Below are 9,107 nucleotides of genomic sequence, written 5' to 3'. Positions count from 1 at the left end.
TAACTAAATCGATCATGAACCTTCTGCCTAGGGTGCTCTGGTACCACGTACACTTATGGGCATCCTTATGTTAGAACATAGTATTTGTTATGGCCAATCCATGACTAGCACAGAAGTCCAGTAACAAACCACCACTCCGGTTCAGATCAGGGGGGCCGTTCCTCCCAATCACGCCCCTCCAAGTGTCTCCATCATTGCCCACATGTGCGTTGAAGTCTCCCAGCAAGATTAAAGAGTCCCCTTCAGGTGCCCCATACAGGACTCTTTCCAGGGTCTCGAAGAAGGCCGTATACTCTGAACTGCTGTTGGGTGCATAAGCACACACAACAGTCAAAAAAAAAAAGACACACTGGCCTGGACATTGCTTGGCTCCGTTAGTTGACAGCGCAAGATGACGACATACACATTATCTCCGGACTGTATTAGTTGTCTCAACTTCAAAGAGAAATTCATGGAGTTAGAAACTTGGGTTACTAATCTGTACCAGATCCGTGAGGATGAGAAATTTCTGGACACGATACTCGAGGCAGCTGTGGTAAACAGCACCATTACCGATAAGCCTCTATCTCCACCAGAGCCGTGGCCTGCTCTCGGTGCTAAACCGAAGAAGTGGCAGCGCACTGAACCGTGGATTAAGGTCCAGGAGAATAGGCGGAGTAAGCGAAACAGATACTCTTCCAGCATATGCTCTCCCCCTCTCGTGCTCAGAAACAGCTTTGAATCACTTGGAACTCCCAAGGCAAAAAGACACCGGAGTATTGACACTGAGCATGAAGGGCTCGTACCCCGATGCGCCAGGACGGCGCATCAACACCGACACGGCCTGCTCAACTACGCCAGGGAGAGGTCCATTTCACCCCAAAACCTACCCAGACCTCTCCAGCTAGTCATAGCTTATTAACACATAGAGAAGCTAACGTTGCTAGCGTTAGCTCAGAGGCTACCCCGGACATTGCAGACAGAGCTACCAGCACTGAGGGCTCAAGGCTAACTGCTAACCCAAACAACACTGATAAAGGAGGAGGCGGCCTAAAAAGTGACGTGGGGAATGCTAGGATAACACCACAGACGGATATTATCTTGATTGGAGATGCCATGGCAAAGCATGTGAAACTTGCACAAGCAGATAATATCTGTCTGAGCAACACATCTGTCGAGGACCTGTCATCAGTGATACCAGAAATCCTCAAAGATAAACCAAACCGCACCAAGATCGTCATCCACACTGGATCGTTTGATATCCTGCACAAAAAAACTGGCACTGAGACATTTAAAAAACATTTCATCAAGCTACTGAATACACTAACCGAACATCAGGATGTATCCATTAGTGGACCAATTGCTTGCTATCGTAGAGGAAAAGAGGCATTCAGTCGACTCCTGTCTTTCAACACCTGGCTGGCATTTGTCTGTCACTCACACAAACTGAGATTCATTGACAATTTCAATATTTTCTGGAATTGTGGGGACCGCTTAGCATCTGATGGACTTCACCCAAATTATAGAGGTTCTCGACTTCTAACAGCAAACATCAGTCAAGCGCTCTTGACCTCCTTAAGTGGACAGAATCAAGCCCCAATCTCTGCTCCATCTAAATCGAATGACACAACCTCTTGCATGGACACAAGCAACCCAATCACTTCCACGAAACAACATCTTGAACTCAATGCAATCTCAGTGGATTTATGCCCGAAGAAAAACAACGAGAGTACAGATGCCATGCCATCTCCAACATTCCAGTAATCTTAACCAGTCAATAGCATGGTAAAAACTATGCACCATCTAATAGGCCTGCAAGTGCCGTTAACCTCAAAGTTATCAAAGTCCAGCCAAAGCAGATCTCCTCTCATGACATAGAAGTCCAACAAATAAAATTAAACCTCCTAAATGTCAGATCTCTGAATAATAAAACCTTTTTAGTTAATGACCTGATTAAAGAAAATAACTTAGATTGCATCTGCTTAGTGGAGACATGGCTTAATAACAACACAGCTACATAAATAATGATAGAGACCTGTCCACCAAACTATAGCTTTTATCAACTGCCCAGAAAGAACCGAAGAGGAAGAGGGGTTGCAGTCATTTTTTCCTCAACATTTTTGTTCAGAATAAGAGAACTAGGTGAGTTCATGTCGATGGAATATCTAGCCATTGAACTAAAAACTGAATAAACCATAATTGTCACAATATACCGTCCACCTAGACACTCACAAGAGTTCTCTGAATTGATCTCACTATGTGTTAACAGTTACGATAAGGTGATCCTAAACGGAGACCTGAATATTCATATAAATAAAAAAGCGGACTCCAAAGCTATTGAGCTTGCAAATCTACTAGATAGCTTTGATCTAACACAGCATATAATGAATGCAACTCACCGACATGGTAATACATTAGACTTAGTGATAACGACTGGACTAAACATCAATAATATCTCAATAACTGAGCTACCTCTCTCTGACCATCACTGTATATTCTTTGATGCTGAAATAACCCTTACTAAAACAAAAAAAGAAGTCATAGCTCAAAAAAGGCTCCTTAACGACATGACTGAATCAAAGTTCACCGATCTTATCAGACTATATGAACCACACAGTCATGACAGCTCTCTAAATGAAATGGTAGAACATCTCAATGATGCACTATCATCTGTATTAAATGCTGTTGCCCCACTAAAAACTAAAAAGAAATCGACAAGCAAAGCCTCCCCCTGGTTGAACTGTAATATTGTCAAGGGTAAAAAAAGGAAATATCTTGCAGCAGAGAGAAAATGGAGGAAAAAAAAAACCACTATCTGCTGTGATATCTACAAAGATGCTTTAACTGCATATAACAGAACCATCCGACTAGCAAGGAAAGATTATTTTTCCAATATTATCACAGAAAATGCCGGAAATTCCAGAGTCCTTTTCTCCACTATCGATCAGCTGCTAAACACTGTCTCTGCCCCCCCACCCTCCTCAACAGCTAAATGTGAGGAATTTGCTCCGTTTTTTGAGAACAAAATAACTTCAATCAGAGCTAGTATCAATACTAGTGGAGGTGGAGATTAAACCGATCTCAGTAGAGTATGTAATGTAACCATGAGTAACTTTACATGCATCACACTAAGCGAACTGTGTAAAACTGTCTCAGAAGCAAACTCCACAACCTCAGACATTGATCCTATCCCCACAGAATTCTTTAAGCGAGTGTTTGATCGCATCTCCAGTCCAGTCCTGGACATTATAAACACATCCCTTAAAACTGGCGTCTTCCCTGGTGCCTTTAAAACAGCTGTTGTAAAGCCTCTATTAAAGAAACCTAAATTGGATAACAACACAGTTGCAAACCACAGACCAATATCAAATCTACCATTTATCAGTAAAATATTGGAAAGAATTGTCTCAGTCCAAATCAATTCCTATCTTAAAGAAAACAATATCTTAGAAGTATTTCAGTCAGGTTTCAGAAAATACCACAGTACGGAAAATGTACTCACAAAGGTAATTAGTGACCTCAGACTCAACTCTGATGCAAATAAAATCTCCATCCTTATCCTATTAGATCTCAGTGCAGCTTTTGATACTATTGATCACAACATCCTAATAAATCGACTTGAAAAGCTTATTGGTTTCTCTGGTTGCGTGTTGAACTGGATCAAAACATATATCAGAGGAAGGATGTTCTATATTAGTCTAGGAGGCCATTCATCAGAGAAATATGAAAGCCGCTACGGGATTGCACAAGGGAGCTGTTTAGGTCCATTACTTTTTTCTCTCTATATGTTACCGCTCGGCGACATCATCAGAGAGTATGGTATAGATTTCCACAGCAATGCGGATGATACACAATTGTACATATCCGCTGAACCAAATGATGTGACAGCCATAAACTCCATTACCAACTGCCTGACAGCAATAAACAAATGGATGAACGATAATTTTCTTAAATTGAATGAGGACAAAACTGAAGTCCTACTTGTTGGCCCCAAATTAAAAAGAGAGATGCTAACCAATAATCTAGGAAGCTTAACCACTTGGATTAAACCGGAGGTGACAAGTCTCGGTGTCATCCTGGACTCAGATTTGAACTTCAACGCCCATTTAAACAAAGTGACCAAAATAGCTTTCTTTCATCTCAGAAACATAGCGAAGGTAAGACCATTCATAAATCAACATGATGCAAAGAAGCTAATTCATGCTTTTATATCTAGCCGACTAGACTACTGCAGTGCATTATTCACTGGTCTCCCCAAGAAAGCTATTGGAAGACTCCAGCTCATGCAAAACTCTGCAGCTAGACTACTAACGAATACCAAAAGGAGGGAACACATTAGTCCTGTCTTAGCTACTCTACACTGGCTTCCTGTAACTTTTAGAATTGATTTTAAGGTGCTTCTCCTCACATACAAAGCTCTAAATGGACAAGGACCCAGCTACATTGCTGACTCTCTAACAAACTATACACCCGCCAGAACACTGCGATCATCAGATGCAGGTCTATTAGAGGTCACCAGAAAGAGTCATAAGAAGATCGGTGATGCAGCCTTTGTAAACTACGCCCCAAAACTGTGGAACACGTTACCCAACAATATTAGGGAAGCCAATACGTTAGGCATTTTTAAAAGGTAAAATCTCTTTACCAAAGCATTTTACTGATTTTACACTATTATACTGCGCTATTCTCTGTAATTGACATTGCACTAATTCTCTATGTTTTATTCCCCATGTTTTTATTTTTAATTATTTTATCCCATTTTATGCTTTGCTCTTGCTGCTTGTTTTAAACTGATTTTATGTCTTACTTTTTACTGATATAAAGCACTTTGAACTGCAATTCCCTGTATGAAAGGTGATATATAAATAAAGTTATTATTATTATTATTATAACAGTCAGAGTTTTCCCCCCCATAACCCGCAGGCGTAAGGAGGCGACCCTCTCGTCCACTGGGGTAAACTCCAACAACGAAGCACCCAACCGGGGACTTGTTAGTATCCCCACACCCGCCCGGCGCCTCACACCTTGAGCAACTCCACAGAAGAATAGAGTCCAACCCCTATCCAGAAGTAAGGTTCCAGAGCCGACGCTGTGCGTAGAGGTGAGCCCAATCAGATCCAACTGGTAACGGTCCACCTCCCGCAGAAGCTCCGACTCCTTCCCCCCCAGAGAGGTGACGTTCCACGTCTCCAAAGCCAGCTTCTGTCGCCCGGGTCTGGTCCGTCGAGACCCTCTGCTTTCACTGCCACCCTTCTGGCAGCGCACTCGACCTCATCGCTGTTTCCCGTAGGTGGTGGGCCCGCGGGACGGAGAAGCGGAGGTGTTGCCCACGTTGCCTTTTCGGGCTGTGCCCGGCCGGGCTCCGTTGCAAGCCCGGCCACCAGACGCTCGCCGACGAGTCCTCCTTCTGGGCCTGGCTCCAGAAGGGGACCCCGGGCTTCCTCCGGGCCGGGTATCCTCACTTCTTGTTTTTTCTTTCATGAGGTCTTGTGAACCAATCTTAGTCTGGCCCCTTGCCTGAGACCAATTTGCCATGGGAGACCCTACCAGGAACACAAGGTTCCAGACAACACAGCCCCCAGGTTCATCAGGGCACACAAACCTCTCTACCACGGTAAGGTGCTGGTTCTTCAGAGAGGTGCTGGTTCTTCAGAGAAGTTTCATCCCTGTGCGATAAAAACTCACCGTTCTGTATGATAAATAAAAGAACATTGTACCTTGAAAATCAATAGCGGGTAAATGTGTCCCATTGGCGGTTTTAGGTATACAGCGACGTCTGGCGGTTCTAGTGTTAATTGAAATGATTTTATTGACTTGAAATGATCGTATTTCTTCCACTAAGAAAAAAAAAGAAGTTTGTTCCACGGCGCACCAACGGCTGGAACTGCGACAACAACAACTTTACGGCAGTATTGTCCAACTCTGTTCACAGTTTCTGATCCACTAACAAGCCCTTAAACACTGCAGAGCCCCATACCGTGTTCCCGCTGGAAACGCTGTAGTAGATATCCCGGGCCTGTAAGTGTCCACAAAATACACCAAAAGCAGCAAAGAAGACCCCGGAGCATGGTTGCCCTTCTTTTTATGGCCCGCGGTGGATTTAGCAACATGTAGTAGGTTCATGTAATTCTCCATGTCCACTTGTTGCTGATGGTTGTGGTAGAGGAGCTGTAGATTTTGCACTAACATCTGTAGCATGGTCGAGCTGTAGATTTTGTACTAACATCTGTAGCATGGTCAGTAGCAGTAGCACTAGCATTAGCTACTGACCATGCTACAGCAGTGAGCAGCAGAGGTGGGGAGAGGCGGGGCTATGGCTTCATCTATCGGGAAATGATCTATAGAGGCTTACACATGGAGCCGTTTGCCCCCCCCCCCCCCCCCCCAGAGCGTTCCGTTTGCAGATCTATCCACCTTGGGACCCGTTATCGTTTGCGGGGTCCGTTTCTATCGTTTTGTTACGGCCTCGTGCAAACGAAAGAGCTATATGCTAGAGAAACTATGCAGATACAACCCGTTTCGTTCCTGTGGGGCCGGGGCCTAAATGTAATGTTTTTTAGCGTTACTTGGTGATTTCAAATAAAGCTCTCTGGGAAATGTTGACTTACTGTTCGACATGAAGCTAGAAGCTACCTTACAGTACACAGTTGATCCGGAGTCCTGTCAGTTAAAGTGTTTCATAGTTAGCTTAGCTAAGCATCAACCTAGCACTGAAATATGGATGTTATGTGACAGTATTTCTGAGGAAAAGTCGGCTGAAATGGTGGCATGCCACTGCTTTACGTGTCGACAGCATGTTTGAACGTATTTGGAGCAGTAAATGTGGCTGTTTGGCCACTGACGTTGCCATAACAACACCTGAATTTAAATGTGCAACCTCTTTTTGTGACAGATTTTTGCATGAAATTATAATTCTTCTGAATTTTATTCCTATTTACAGCTAGTTTCTATGTGAACATTATGAGGTTGACAGCCAGATAGAATAAATGAAAAACAGTTCTGAAATAGTATATGACAGTAAAACAAGAATACAGTTTAAAAGGGGAGTGACTTGTAAAATATCCATAAAGAAAAATCTGTTTACAGTTCTGTTTCATATGGGTGTTGAGAGATGTATCGATAGATCTCTTAATTTTTCTCTCAAAGTGCACCAGATTGTTATTTAAAAAATAATATTCCCGGAGGAGCATGCCCCCGGACCCCCCTAGAGGAGGTTAGGTCCACGATGTTTACATGCTTATTTATACAATATGTGTGCTTATGCTAACATCATAAGACAAAAGTTGGTTACGTGTTGTGTGCAGTGAGAACGTGCTCGAGTGAGGGGGGCGCCAAAGCTCGCTTAGGGCCCGCAAAAGTCGAAAAAAAATGAGAATGTCTGGCGGGCCTGATGTGGCCCGTCGACCGCTAGTTGATGGTAACTGGTATAGAGCGTACACACGGAGCCGTTTGCCCCCCCCCCCCCCCCCCAGAGCGTTCCGTTTGCAGATCTTTCAACCTTGGGACCCGTTATAGTTTGCGGGGTCCGTTTCAGCCGTTCCGTTATGGCCTCGTGTAAACGAAAGGGCTATACGCGAGAGAAACTATGCGGATACAACCCGTTTCGTCCTCGTGTAAACGGGTCTTAAGGGCCTACACAGTTGCTGCACTAAACTACATTTTAGCATTTAAAATACCTAGCCATTATTTTGCGGTTATTTTGGTGAATGTAACGCAAAAGTAATATAAAAGCAGTGTAACTCATTATATTGAAGAGACAGTGATATTGTAATGTAACTTATTACTTAAAAAAGACAGTAATAAGTCATATGTAATGTATTACATTTTGGAAGTAACTTGCCCAACACTGTTCCTAAGAGATGGGCCATTGGCTACATCGTCCCTGGGCAACACATCAGAACGAACGGGCCCCGTCTCCAACACTATAACCTTTAATCTTTGTACATTCATGGGACTTGGTGTGTAACTGTAGCACAGGGCTCTCAAGTTTTGAACAGAGTTCAGAGTGAGATTTTGGCAGCGGTGTTTGGTACTCCAACTTCTGGCTCCCCTCAAAGTTCCCATGAAGCCCTCTGTACCGCGAATGTCAACGGGGGGGGGGTGCTAGTGGAGTATGAAGCCCTCTGTATCGCGAATGTCAACGGGGGGGGGGGGTGCTAGTGGAGTGCACGCGTCGCAAACAAGCCTAGTTTGTTTACAAAATTGCGGCGCAAGTTGGTGGGCGGTACCCTGGAAAGAAATGCGTGAGACATACAAGGTGTGGCGTGTGAGCGTGTGAATGGAGTAAAATGCGTGTGTCTCACGCCAAATGCGTGAGACTTGAGAGCTCTGGTAGCATCAAGTGTGGCCTAACACCTCTAGAGGAACAAGTGGTATTACAAGAAAGGATGGGCGGAGATAACTGATTAGCATGCTAACTTCAGTAGTTCTCTCAGCAACACAAAACATACTGTAGTCTTCTTTGACTTAACAAAACTCTTGAAATTCTGTTAATAATAGTTCCTTTTTTAAATAATAAAACAAAAATTACGCTCATATCCTACACTTAATATTTGAAAAAAAAGCAGAGACATTTATCAACATGTAAGAGCCTGTGTGTCTATAGAGGGGAGCCGGCAGCAGAAACACCTTGTGTATAAGCACAAGCTCATGTACACATCAACCTGCTCAGCTGCCAAATGTTCAGCTTGCCCAGAGAGACGTCATATGGATACATGAGAGGACACACCCATGTGAGCATCTCCTGTGTTTGTGGGTGTGTGTGAATACCATATGTGCACTCTATATGTGTACATGTTTGCGAGAATGTGTCATGTGGTACAATGGTCCTAGTGACCTTGACAGAAGGAACGACACAGCCAGTGTTTTTCTTGTCTCAGCCTTACCCTATGTGCCTCGAGTCTGTCCTGCGCACAGTTTGTTCAAACACTCTCTCTACCGTCACACTTAGCAAATGTACCGGTTCTTTTTGGACATGACAGAAAACTAAGGAGCATGTGTTCAGTTGCAACTGAATCCTCCCTTGGCTCTCATTGTCTCCCACCAGGCCTTTCGTGAAAAATATCTGATCAGTGTGGAAGGTAAACATACTTCAAAGAGTCATGAAAACAGTCTGGGTTTATTAACAG

The sequence above is a fragment of the Notothenia rossii genome (genome assembly GCF_949606895.1).
Source record: "Notothenia rossii genome assembly, chromosome: 2".
Classification (NCBI taxonomy): Eukaryota; Metazoa; Chordata; class Actinopteri; order Perciformes; family Nototheniidae; genus Notothenia; species Notothenia rossii.
The sequence above is the reverse complement of the archived record's forward strand: the minus strand, read 5'-3'. Positions refer to the sequence as shown.